This window comes from Notolepis coatsorum, assembly GCF_963971535.1.
Source record: "Notolepis coatsorum genome assembly, chromosome: 5".
Taxonomy (NCBI): domain Eukaryota; kingdom Metazoa; phylum Chordata; class Actinopteri; order Aulopiformes; family Paralepididae; genus Notolepis; species Notolepis coatsorum.
Window position 1 is genome coordinate 47,926,926 of NC_140169.1, and position 14,438 is coordinate 47,941,363.

The window sequence follows — 14,438 nt, forward strand, 5'->3', positions numbered from 1 at the left end:
CTTATTTTGAAGGTATGAATCTGTAATTTTACATTATGTAACAAAAAAAAAGAGAATATTCTGAGAAGGTGGAGCTACACACTCTAGACCTCAGGGGGTTAACCCCTAACTGCTCCCGATGAGCAGGTTGGCACCTTGCATGTGTGAGTGAATGGATAAAATGTGAGGAACAAATTGTAAAGAGCTTTATAAATGCAGCCATTTACAATATACAAACTAAAGTACAACCTAGTACAATTAATTAAAATGCAGACAACGAGGTAAAAAAAATAAAAATACCGCAAATTACATCACGTCATAAATCAGTCTCTCTAGACTGTCTTGACATAATTATCGTTTCTTTTTTTTTCAAACTTTCAAGAGTAAACATCCTAACCATGTCACAACAGCAGTCATAGTGTATATTTTCAGCAATACGTTTGTTTACCAATAGGTTAAAGTGTTATTAGTGAGATTTTAGTTTTTGAAATGTGTTGTTTTGATCGCGAAAATCCACCATTTTGAAAAAGTTACCGTCGCTGAATGTAGTCATTTTGAGAAGAGGACATCCAGAGCTTTCAATGAGCGTTGGAATTTTTTAAAACTACACTTCCCAAAGGCTTTTAGCTCCCTTCAAACAAATGACTTGCTTATGAATTACTCTGGATTATATACCACAAAACTGAACGTTATTGGCATATATTGGAGCGCAGTTAGTCTGTCTCCCCTATTTTGAGCATTTAGCAACCATCCGATTTGAAATCAGTTTAAAAATGGCGGAGCTGGCGGAGCTGTTGCAAGAATAAAAACATACTGTACATACAGTAGATTTCATTCTCTGTTCTTCATGCACGCCTGGTGATACTAAATCAAAATTGAACTCTCCCATTTGAAAGAGAAGATTTGCCCGATCCATAGTGTGCAAGTTGGCTATAATAAGGTAATTTATAGGCCTCATATTCTATATTCCAGGGGTTCCCAAACTTTTCAGGCCGCGACCCCCAAATAACGGTGTCAGAGAGCCGCGAACCCACTATTATAAAAATAAATAAATAAAAAAAGTTTAATTATTATTTTTTTATAAATGGAAATGTATGGTTGAAACATGCACACGTTCAAACGCACACACACTAATAAGCATTGGAGCTTTTAACCAGGGCCGACTTGGGAAATCATTCAGGCCAGGAAATATAGTGCAACATATAGCCCCAGTCAGGCCACTTTTTAAGCAGGGGGTCTGGGGGTCCCCCACCAGGACATTTCTTGTTACAAAGACTTCATTTCCTGCATTCTGGTGCAGGAATTTTTAATTTGTACCCTTTAAATGCCAGTGTTTGTGATGGCATCACAAATTATTGTTAAAAAAAACAGGCTAGCGTATGATTTTGCAACAACACTGATTTTGATGGATTTTCAGTTTTTTTGTAATGTCAGATTGAAAATAATACAATCTTTTATTCAACTTCAGCCCTGATCATAACACCACATATTCATTTTATAATTCTAACCCTTTAAATGCCAGTGTGTGTGATGGCATATATTTGCAATATATCAAATGCAAAGTAGATTTTTCTGGGGGGGGTTATTACAGGCTAGCATGTGTCAATGATTAGCAACAACAGTTTTTTGTAAGGGTCCCGCCTCCACCAATCACATGCGGCTCCTTTGTGTGTGTGAGAGAGCAAGAGAGAGAGAGATAGTTCTCCAACTTGTGTGAGTTGCAGTGATCTCCTGGTTGTTCCCGACCTAGGTTATCTAACTATTGCGCTGCTGCAACTAGAAACACTGGCCTGGCCTGACTGCATAAAAAATTAAAAATAGTATTTTATTTTAATTTTTTAACACAATGGGGCCCGACCACGGAGATGTCCGTGTTTCGAATCAACGGTTGAGGACCAACCACGGACATGTCCGTGGCAAGGTTGTTTTGGCTTTTATTCCATTGTAATAACCTACTTGATGTCACCGAGCAGCACTGCAGAAGTACCATACTCTTTGAATTCAAAAAAGTGCATTACCGGCCAGATCCTCTTAGGAGCGCTATCTCGATAATGCAGTGTTCCCTGTGGCAGAAGTTGTCTTGTTTTTTCTGGATCTCCAATGTAGTTTTCTGCTAACATGAAGCAATGCCTATAGCCTGTAGCTTGGATTACGTTTTGGGACGTGGATTTCAGTGTGCAGTAAAGGAATATATCATCAGCCAATGGACATATCGATCTACCAGATGGCGATCGATAACTGGGAAATCCTTTGCGGGATCCAACCGGCCCACGGTAAGATCTCTTTCACGTAAATTACATGCTGATCAGGGCTTGTTATTTATCATAGCCAACCACCCGGTCAGCGAATGTGGCTACTGAGGCTAACGCGGTTATTGGTAATCAATAATCAGAAACAGAAATAAATAAATATGATGTAGTGTTAAAGTGTCTAAAGTGAGTGTTTGTTTAACTCTTTGGACGCCACAGCGATATCGTGATGTGTTGTTAATAGGCCGACGCTCTAAAATATAGGAATACGTGGCGGTGTTTGCAGGGCTATAACTATATTCTATATTATATAGCTATGGATACAATACTATGGCCCATTTGACATCACCTATCTATCGTTCAATATGTGTTAAAGAAATAATTTTTTCATCAATACATTCCCGTTTTATACCGTGGTGAATATGAGTATAGTTTTAGAGTAATTCTGTGTAATCCCAGAAAACGGCCCTATGCAGCAATACGTGCAATTCACTAAAAATGTTTGCTGTTTCTCGCCTGCACACGCTACTATTTCGAAATCACATCTATATTATCGGTATTATGTTTCATCATGAATGCATGAAAGGGAGGGGGGGGGGGTAGTTTTTTTATGCTTTGATCGTCATCAACGGTGCATGTTCTCCCCGTGCTCGCAAGGGTTCCCCCCCGATAAGATAAAACCCAATGGAAAAACATGCACAACAACAAGATCGCTAACGCTGTGGCGTCCTTGACGAAGACAGACAGGAGCACTTGGATTGGTCCCCTGGCGCGGCTCACGTTGTGCCTGTCTGCTCCCGGCTGCCCTTGGGGGGAAGGACGACGGGATGGGTTAATCGCAGATACGAATTGCATGCATGCATCGCATGTGTGCCAATTGATGACCTCGGAGCAGGTCCTAAATTATTATTTTATTATTACACACGTATATTGTGATCGAAGTTGGATCACTGATTGATTGATTGATTGATTGATTGAAAACTTTATTAACAGATTGCAGAATGGGTACAGTACAGTACAGCTCAATACATACAATTGTTAAGGGGATGCAGACCAGAGAAAGACTTTCGTCTTGTTTACATCAGGGTCCCCCATTTTCAATTCATCGTAACATATATGACATACATGACATACAGATAGACAGAACTGCTACATCTATACATTTATGACATATCAGATTGCAATTACAGTACTGTTTGTGATACAAAAAGATCCAGAAAAAAAAAGTATATACATTTGACGTAGAAACTGTACATTGGATTGGGTAGGTGGGGGTGGGGGGGGGACTGTACATTGGAGGTGGTTGGGTGGGGGGGGGGGGGGTGTTGGGTAGGAGTGGGGGGGTGGGGGTTGGGTAGAGGGGTGGGTGGGCGACCTGTACAACTGTACAAAACAAAACTGTACATTGTATTATTGACAAGACCATACTTGGTAATTTACTGTACATTGGAGGGGTTGTGTTCGGACATTTACAGGGGCCAGTTTCGAGTTGCAGTCTCCCTTAGGTGTTTTTGAGAGTGTTTTTGAAGTGGGTAGTGATTCACATTCCTTTACAGCTTTGGGTAGGCGTTCCACATTGATGTGGCATAATTGCGAAACGTGTTTAGTCCCTTGTTTGAGCCGAATCTGGGTTTAACATGATTTGTGGAGCTCCCTCTGGTGTTGTGATCGTGGTATTCACTGACCTTTGGGAAGTATTTTGACATGTACAGGGTACCTTGGTCATGTAGTGGTATCTTGTAGACCTGGCCCATTGCAAGTTGCTGTACTCTGTCGTCTACTCTAAGCCATCCTAGGTTGTCAAGTGGGCAGGGTGAGGTGGGTTCTAGAGTAGGTCAAGCAGTAGTCTGACAGTTTGTTTTGAGATGTTTGTAATTTTGTTTTTAGCGCTTTGAGGTGCTTTGGTACCATGAGGTGCAAGCATAGTCGTAGTACCCTTGAATGAGTGCTCCTGCTAGAGTCTTCAGGGTATTCTTGTTTACCAGTGAGGATATCCGGTACAAGAATCGAGTTCGTTGGTTGACTTTTTTTATTACATTGGATGCCATTTTGTCACAGGAAAGATTTGCCTCTAGGATGGAACCCAGGTAGGTAATATCTTCTTTCCTTGTGACAATATTGTCACCCACTGTAAAAGCCGTCGGTCTTGCTGAGTTTGTTATTTGAACCGAAGAGAATGGACTCTGTTTTGCCCATGTGTAATTAGGCCTGCCGCGATAAGCAATAAATCGATTAATTGCTGCGATAATTAAAATTAATGCAATGATTTTGACGGGCGCGATTAATTGCTATTTGCGCGTTTGTTTTAATGAGGCGGAACCAGTGCCGCTTGTCAGTCACTGTCCGTGTTGGGAGGCGGGCCGCTGACGTTACTAGAGTACAGCACGGGAGCTCCGTGGGGCAACGCCACAGCTTAACTACATTTCTCAATAGTGTTGCTCCTTTTAACCAAGTAGCATTATTTGTAGTGTAACGTTAGCTATTTTTAGACCCAAGTAGTTACTCGCTACTGCCCGGAGAAACTGGACTGCTAAATAAAGATGAAAGATAGAGCTTTGATTCTCATTCCATGCTAACATTAGCTAAATAGCTAACAAACGAAATACAACGTATAGCATAGCTACAAGTACAACACAGAATAACGTTAATACAATTACATGCATCATTGTTTACAATGAACGGGTGGGGCTAGTCAAAGGACTGGACACGGGGACAAGTTAAACATGAATTAATTTATTATAACACTCCGGTAGTTTCGAGTCGTGCTGCAGTGCTTACGCACTACAGCTATTCTATTATATACTGCTTTGACGCTTCCTTCTCATCGTTGATTGCCTGTAGTAGCTGCATCTAACGTTAGTAGCTAACGTTAAAACTAACCTAAAGTTAGTTGTTCACCAACAATCTCAACATTTGTTATTAGCTCAAAAACAACCGGACGAGACAAGTTGTCGGCTCATATGTTCTGCTTAGGATAATCACAACAATACTTCCGGTCCGGTCGGTGGGCTTCAAAATAAAAGTCTAAAACCGGAAAAGACGGAGCGGTGGGCTTCAAAATAAAAGTTTTGGGAAATAAATTTCCCAAAAAAAATCTCTAACCGGTCGCAATAATATCGCTTATCGCGATATTTTCGGGGGCAATTAATCGCCCAGCAAAATGTGTTATCGTGGCAGGCCTATGTGTAATGATAGTTTGTTATCAGCGAGCCATATGCAGATTTTGCCTAGTTCTGAGCTGAGGGTTTTTTCAACCTGTAACTTGTTCTTGTCAGAGACCAGCAGGGCTGAGTCGTCCGCAGTCCGCAAACAGGAACAAGTTGCAGTCACAAGCTGACGACATGTCATTTGCATAAATTAGGAACAGTAGCGGACCTAGTATGCTTCCTTGTGGAACACCACAGCTTACTGTGAGGGGGGGGGATAGGGTACCGTTTACCTCCACCATCTGCTCTCTCCCCTCCAGGTAGGATTGCATCCAGCTCACTGATTGATACCATACCATACAGCAGGATTGATACCATATAGGCCTTACCTTCACTAGGAGGTACCCCAAAAAGAATATTCCAATTATCTGATCGCGAGTCCCAGTATTTGTGTCGATTGTGTCGCCAACATAATCCGCCACGCATCACACATCATGCATCGGGAGCATTTCACGCTTCTCAATACGATCGGGACAACCAATCCCCTTGCCCGACCAGTAAAAATCAGACCGGAGACTTTTGATCAAGGCACAGGCCAAGATGTAATGTTTCAAAGGGTGCTCGATACTGCCACCTGGGTGGATGCGGCCGGTATTGCACTTTGGCATTCTCAGAATGATTCCCCATGTTAACCCCGAGTCCGTGTGCCTGTAATGAATGGAAATATCGAATAAAAGAAATAACGATGAAACCCGACTATACTCGGGTCTGGCACTGAGCGGTTGGCGAGTTAACCCGACTATCATCGGGTCCGGCGCTGATTGAGTTAAAGTGAGTGTGTGTGTTCGCAGGTTCCAGACCAGAAGATCGTCATGAAGTGGAGATTCAAGACGTGGCCGTGTGGTAAGTTATACATTTTCGTACCCCCCCCCCCCCCCCCTCAGAGCACTAATGTTAAACTCTGCCCCCCCCCCCCCCTCAGAGCACTAATGTTAAACTCTGCCCCCCCCCCCCCCTCAGAGCACTAATGTTAAACTCTGCCCCCCCCCCCCCCCTCAGAGCACTAATGTTAAACTCTGCCCCCCCCCCCCCCCCTCAGAGCACTAATGTTAAACTCTGCCCCCCCCCCTCAGAGCACTAATGTTAAACTCTGCCCCCCCCCCCCCTCAGAGCACTAATGTTAAACTCTGCTCTCTGCCCCCCCCTCAGAGCACTAATGTTAAACTCTGCTCTCTGCCCCCCCCCCCTCAGAGCACTAATGTTAAACTCTGCCCCCCCCCCTCAGAGCACTAATGTTAAACTCTGCTCTCTGCCCCCCCCCCCCCCCTCAGAGCACTAATGTTAAACTCTGCCCCCCCCCCCTCAGAGCACTAATGTTAAACTCTGCCCCCCCCCCCCCTCAGAGCACTAATGTTAAACTCTGCTCTCTGCCCCCCCCCCCCCCCCCCTCAGAGCACTAATGTTAAACTCTCTCTGCCCCCCCCCCCCTCAGAGCACTAATGTTAAACTCTCCTGCCCCCCCCTCAGAGCACTAAGTTAAACTCTCTCTGCCCCCCCCCCCTCAGAGCACTAATGTTAAACTCTCTCTGCCCCCCCCCTCAGAGCACTAATGTTAAACTCTCTCTGCCCCCCCCCTCAGAGCACTAATGTTAAACTCTCTCTGCCCCCCCCCCCCTCAGAGCACTAATGTTAAACTCTCTCTGCCCCCCCCCCCTCAGAGCACTAATGTTAAACTCTCTGCCCCCCCCCCCCCTCAGAGCACTAATGTTAAACTCTCTCTGCCCCCCCCCCCTCAGAGCACTAATGTTAAACTCTCTGCCCCCCCCCCTCAGAGCACTAATGTTAAACTCTCTCTGCCCCCCCCTCAGAGCACTAATGTTAAACTCTCTCTGCCCCCCCCTCAGAGCACTAATGTTAAACTCTCTCTGCCCCCCCCTCAGAGCACTAATGTTAAACTCTCTCTGCCCCCCCCCTCAGAGCACTAATGTTAAACTCTCTCTGCCCCCCCCCCCCCTCAGAGCACTAATGTTAAACTCTCTCTGCCCCCCCCCCTCAGAGCATAATGTTAAACTCTCTCTGCCCCCCCCCCTCAGAGCACTAATGTTAAACTCTGCTCTCTGCCCCCCCCCCCCCCTCAGAGCACTAATGTTAAACTCTCTCTGCCCCCCCCCCCTCAGAGCACTAATGTTAAACTCTGCTCTCTGCCCCCCCCCCTCAGAGCACTAATGTTAAACTCTCTCTGCCCCCCCCCTCAGAGCACTAATGTTAACTCTGCCCCCCCCCCTCAGAGCACTAATGTTAAACTCTGCCCCCCCCCCCCCTCAGAGCACTAATGTTAAACTCTCTGCCCCCCCCCCCCCCCCTCAGAGCAGTAATGTTAAACTCTGCTCTCTGCCCCCCCCCCCCCCCTCAGAGCACTAATGTTAAACTCTGCTCTCTGCCCCCCCCCCCCCCCTCAGAGCACTAATGTTAAACTCTGCCCCCCCCCCCCTCAGAGCACTAATGTTAAACTCTGCTCTCTGCCCCCCCCCCCTCAGAGCACTAATGTTAAACTCTCTCTGCCCCCCCCCCCCTCAGAGCACTAATGTTAAACTCTCTCTGCCCCCCCCCCTCAGAGCACTAATGTTAAACTCTGCCCCCCCCTCAGAGCACTAATGTTAAACTCTCTCTGCCCCCCCCCCCTCAGAGCACTAATGTTAAACTCTCTCTGCCCCCCCCCCTCAGAGCACTAATGTTAAACTCTCTCTGCCCCCCCCCCTCAGAGCACTAATGTTAAACTCTCTCTGCCCCCCCCCCCCCCTCAGAGCACTAATGTTAAACTCTGCCCCCCCCCTCAGAGCACTAATGTTAAACTCTGCTCTCTGCCCCCCCCCCCCCCCCTCAGAGCACTAATGTTAAACTCTGCCCCCCCCCCCCTCAGAGCACTAATGTTAAACTCTCTCTGCCCCCCCCCTCAGAGCACTAATGTTAAACTCTCTCTGCCCCCCCCCCTCAGAGCACTAATGTTAAACTCTCTCTGCCCCCCCCCCCTCAGAGCACTAATGTTAAACTCTCTCTGCCCCCCCCCCTCAGAGCACTAATGTTAAACTCTCTCTGCCCCCCCCCCTCAGAGCACTAATGTTAAACTCTCTCTGCCCCCCCCCCCTCAGAGCACTAATGTTAAACTCTCTCTGCCCCCCCCTCAGAGCACTAATGTTAAACTCTCTCTGCCCCCCCCCCCCCCTCAGAGCACTAAACTCTCTCTGCCCCCCCCCCTCAGAGCACTAATGTTAAACTCTCTCTGCCCCCCCCCCCCTCAGAGCACTAATGTTAAACTCTCTCTGCCCCCCCCCCCCTCAGAGCACTAATGTTAAACTCTCTCTGCCCCCCCCCCTCAGAGCACTAATGTTAAACTCTCTGCCCCCCCCCTCAGAGCACTAATGTTAAACTCTCTCTGTCCCCCCCCTCAGAGCACTAATGTTAAACTCTCTCTGCCCCCCCCCCTCAGAGCACTAAACTCTCTGCCCCCCCCCCCTCAGAGCACTAATGTTAAACTCTCTCTGCCCCCCCCCCCCTCAGAGCACTAAACTCTCTCTGCCCCCCCCCCCTCAGAGCACTAATGTTAAACTCTCTCTGCCCCCCCCCCCCCCTCAGAGCACTAATGTTAAACTCTCTCTGCCCCCCCCCCTCAGAGCACTAATGTTAAACTCTCTCTGCCCCCCCCCCCCTCAGAGCACTAATGTTAAACTCTCTGCCCCCCCCCCCCTCAGAGCACTAATGTTAAACTCTCTCTGCCCCCCCCCCTCAGAGCACTAATGTTAAACTCTCTCTGCCCCCCCCCCCCTCAGAGCACTAATGTTAAACCTCTCTGCCCCCCCCCTCAGAGCACTAATGTTAAACTCTCTCTGCCCCCCCCCCTCAGAGCACTAATGTTAAACTCTCTCTGCCCCCCCCTCAGAGCACTAATGTTAAACTCTCTCTGCCCCCCCCCCTCAGAGCACTAATGTTAAACTCTCTCTGCCCCCCCCCCTCAGAGCACTAATGTTAAACTCTCTCTGCCCCCCCTCAGAGCACTAATGTTAAACTCTCTCTGCCCCCCCCCCCTCAGAGCACTAATGTTAAACTCTCTCTGCCCCCCCCCCCCCTCAGAGCACTAATGTTAAACCTCTCTGCCCCCCCCCCCCCCCCTCAGAGCACTAATGTTAAACTCTCTCTGCCCCCCCCCTTCAGAGCACTAATGTTAAACTCTCTCTGCCCCCCCCCCCTCAGAGCACTAATGTTAAACTCTCTCTGCCCCCCCCCTCAGAGCACTAATGTTAAACTCTCTCTGCCCCCCCCCTCAGAGCACTAATGTTAAACTCTCTCTGCCCCCCCCCCCCCCTCAGAGCACTAATGTTAAACTCTCTCTGCCCCCCCCCCTCAGAGCACTAATGTTAAACTCTCTCTGCCCCCCCCTCAGATAGAGACATATGAAATCCGTTTAATTTTTTTCCAAATTCCATAATTTTTCTCCCAAATTCCTTTTTTTCCTTTTTGATATTTCAGAATTCTGTATTTAGCTTTTTACGCTCATTTTACCATCAGAAATAGTGTCTAATAAGTGGGAATGAATAAATGTCCACAATTTAATAAGATATAACAGTCCATTTAATGTTTAAGTGCTGCAACTCAGAAATACAGTTCAATTTTACACAACATTTTTCAAATAATATTGTGACAAAATAAAAATCCACACAATTTTAATACACATTTCAAGTGTAAACAATAGATGCAGCTAGCTACTACTGACATTATCACAATGTCAGTAGCCTAGCTATATCTATTCTATTGTGATGAAATATAGTAATCCATAATTTATGCACCTTTAGTTTATAAAGGACAGTGTGTACTGACAATCATTTGCATTAAACAAATAGATGGGTGCACCAGATTTAGCAAGACGCTATAATTTCCATCTATAGTCCTATGTACTGTAACGTTACAGCTTTGCACCAAACATTCCATATTCTCCCGAACACGGAATTTCAGTCCAGTTTAGGGCAAATTCTGCAATATTCCACGTTTTACAGTTGATTCCATTTTTATTGGTCAATTCCGCGATTCCGTGAACCCGGATTTCATATTATCCACTTTTTCTCCTTATTTTTCTATTTTTTCTCCCATCCCAATTTCGCCTCGCCAATTCTCCCTTCAATTCTCCCCTCCCCCGTCTTGAACGTTGCTAGACTATGCCTCCCACTGGTCGGCTGCAGTGAGGATAGAAGTCTTGCATCACGTGTTCCCTCCGGTACACGAGGAGGCAGCTGTCACATCTTTTCACCTGAACAGCGTGATCTCTCAGTGGCGAGGAGTAATGCGTGGGAGGCTCACGCTGCCCCCGCTACTTCCTGATTCTGCTGTACAGGCGCACCAACCGACCTGTAGGAGTCGCTGTCCACAACGTCCGATCCCCACCCACCAGCTTCCCACCTCTAATACTGCCAATTGTATTAGTATGAATGACCAGCCAAGCCGGAAGCAACGCAGAGAGCTGGGCTCGAACCCAGCATCTCCTGCGTTAGTGGCGAGCACCTTGCCCACTGCGCCACTCAGCCGCCCTCTCAGAGCACTAATGTTAAACTACGCCCTCTCTCTCTCTGCCCCCCCCCCCCCCCCCAGAGCACCACGCCACCATCACGCTGGCCCTGAAGGACACCGGGGGCGAGACGGAGCTGAAGCTGGACTGCCGGGGCGTGCCCTCCGCCGAGGAGGAGCGCACCCGTGAGGGCTGGAGGAGGTACTACTTCCAGGCCATCAAACAGACTTTTGGATACGGGGCTCGTCTCTAACGAGGGGGAGGAGCCAACGCTTGTCTCTAACGAGGGGGAGGGGCCAACGCCGCTATTTAATGATGATGTCCATAAATGATCCGTTGGCGCGGGCATCCCTCTCCGCTGCAGCGCGGGCAGAACACCGGCCGTCCGACGGAAGGGTCTCTGAGTCGAAGGCTTTTCAGTGTCTCTGCTTTACCTCACTGCTCTGTGTAATCCCTTACCTCTGTGTGTAATCCCTTACCTCTGTGTGTAATCCCTTACCTCTGTGTGTAATCCCTTACCTCTGTGTGTAATCCCTTACCTCTGTGTGTAATCCCTTACCTCTGTGTGTAATCCCTTACCTCTGAGTGTAATCCCTTACCTCTGTGTGTAATCCCTTACCTCTGTGTGTAATCCCTTACCTCTCTGCTCTGTGTGTAATCCCTTACCTCTCTGCTCTGTGTGTAATCCCTTACCTCTGTGTGTAATCCATTACCTTTGTGTGTAATCCCTTACCTCTGTGTGTAATCCATTACCTCTGTGTGTAATCCCTTACCTCTCTGCTCTGTGTGTAATCCCTTACCTCTGTGTGTAATCCCTTACCTCTGTGTGTAATCCCTTACCTCTCTGCTCTGTGTGTAATCCCTTACCTCTGTGTGTAATCCCTTACCTCTGTGTGTAATCCCTTACCTCTCTGCTCTGTGTGTAATCCCTTACCTCTGTGTGTAATCCCTTACCTCTGTGTGTAATCCCTTACCTCTCTGCTCTGTGTGTAATCCCTTACCTCTTTGTGTAATCAATTACCTCTGTGTGTAATCCCTTACCTCTGTGTGTAATCCCTTACCTCTGTGTGTAATCCTTTACCTCTGTGTGTAATCCCTTACCTCTGTGTTTAATCCCTTACCTCTCTGCTCTGTGTGTAATCCCTTACCTCTGTGTGTAATCCCTTACCTCTGTGTGTAATCCCTTACCTCTCTGCTCTGTGTGTAATCCCTTACCTCTGTGTGTAATCCCTTACCTCTGTGTGTAATCCCTTACCTCGGAACAAGGCAGTGTTGATCTCTGGACTGCTGACGGTGTCGGGAGAATTTCTACACTTTTTCTCAGTCCTCACCTCGGCACACTTGGAAAAATGTGTTATGAAATAAAGGCCGTTTTTAATCCGTGTCCAATATTTGTCCAAGCTTTTGTAGCCAATAGGGCTGCCGTTCTTAGTGGATTCATCAACGGGGTAATCTACGCCTTTTCTTTTTTTTATGCTTAGTAATTTTTTTTGCTCACCCTTGCATCACAATATTCACAAAATAATATGCTTTTGGTTCTTAAAGTGATAACGTGTAATTGCGGCATCTGCTGGCCGCCACCGGTACTGTCTCTTGTGTTTTCAATACATTTCCCATGAGCCTCTCTGTTGCAGCTGTGTGCTTTCTTCATGCAGACTTTATGCACAGCTCGTTCCTGGTGGAAGTGGCTGTGAGTTCTTTTTCCATTGTTGCAGGAAATAGTTACCCTGCGTTCTGTGGAGGAGCGACCTCTGACCCTGACCCACGTCTCGTTGGTTCTGTGGAGGAACGGTCATTTTAAATCATTGGTAAACAAAACGTAGTGCTGAAAATATACACGTTGACTGCTGTTTTGACAGGGTTATGATCTTTACTCTTGGCTACTTTTGAAAAAGAAACAACATTGTACTTATTTGGGATAGCCGTGTCGGAGATAAAATGCCGGTTTGCCAACATGAAGCGAGGCGGAAACCTAACGTTACATTTCCTACAAAGGGGCTGGTCGTCCTGCGAGTCTGTTCTCTTTGGATCAAATAACAAACTCAGCAAGACCGACGGCTTCTCAGTTACAGTGGGTGACAATATTGTCACGAGGAAAGATGAAATTACCTACCTGGGTTCCATCCTAGAGGCAAATCTTTCCTGTGACAAAATTGCATCCAATGTTATAAAAAAAGTCAACCAACGAACTAGATTCTTGTACCGGATCTCCTCTCTGGTAAACAAGAATACCCTGAAGACTCTGGCAGGAGCACTCATTCAAGGGTACTACGACTATGCTTGCACCTCATGGTACCAAAGCACCTCAAAGGCGCTAAAAACAAAATTACAAACATCTCAAAACAACAGACTACTGCTTGACCTTACTCCGAGAACCCACCTCACCCCTGCCCACTTTGACAACCTAGGATGGCTTAGAGTAGACGACAGAGTACAGCAACTTGCAATGGGCCTGGTCTACAAGATACACTACACCACTAAGGTACCCATGTACATGTCAAAGTACTTCCCAAAGGTCAGTGAATACCACGATCACAACACCAGAGGGAGCTCTACAAATCATGTTAAACCCAGATTCGGCTCAAACAAGGGACTAAACACGTTTCACAATTATGCCACATCAATGTGGAACGCCCTACCCACAGCTGTAAAGGAATGTGAATCACTACCCACCTTCCTTTTTTTCACAGGCAACAGTAAATGTTTTCCTCTTGCCCTTGCCATGAAAGGCACTTGTAGAGTCACAACCTGAGAAGGTATGGATCTCAATAGTGCTGAACAGCCAAGGGCTGATGAAACCTTAGCTATGTCAATGATCCTTGTTCTGTTGCCAACTCCTCAAACAATACAACTAGATGGCATACAGTATCTGAAGAAATCTAGAATGCTAGTTATGTAAACTATAAAAACACAGCTAAACTGTCGCTCTGCACAGCATCAAATAGTGTATTTTTCATATTAGTGTAGCTAGGCTTGTTTATTTTTCATACCTGCAGACAAGGTCTGCCAGTGATCGGTGGTCCCTCTGGCGTTTGCCCTTCACAGTCACACACTTGTCCATTTTCTTGCAAATTATGCACAAGACTGGAAGTACAGGGCGGCAGAAGCTGGTAGGCCTGTCCTGGATCAATGTTTCTTCAGAGGAGTTTCACTTGTGTAAGCTCAGACTCCCCTGCATCCACATCAATCAATCACATTTATTTATATAGCACATTTAGACATGACACTTGTCAACCAAAGAGTATTCTCGATCTTGTTTGCTGACGACACCAACATTATAATGTCACGAGAATTTTGCAGTATTAATTAGGGAAGCCAATGATGGTTTATCTTGTGTCTCAGATTGGTTCCAGACTAATAAGCTATCGTTAAATGTAGAAAAATCTAATTTTATTGTATTTTGTAATAAAGGTAAAAGTTATTCGAAAAAGGAGGCAAAGCTATTTGTAAAGGTCATATGAGTGTTTTGGTTATTAAGTAGTGTCTTATTTATGTTTGAATACTAGGGCT

General features: G+C 46.4%; 1 pseudogene across 1 annotated transcript in view; it reads left to right on the forward strand.

The window, feature by feature from the left end:
- Positions 1-11,668, forward strand: part of LOC311228735 (activator of 90 kDa heat shock protein ATPase homolog 1-like) — a 64,247-nt pseudogene extending 52,579 nt beyond the window's left edge. The window contains exons 9-10 of the transcript XR_014621050.1: positions 6,226-6,277; positions 11,012-11,668. The product of XR_014621050.1 is annotated as an activator of 90 kDa heat shock protein ATPase homolog 1-like (transcript). The remainder of the gene's footprint in view (positions 1-6,225; positions 6,278-11,011) is intronic.
- Positions 11,669-14,438: the final 2,770 nt, after the last annotated feature.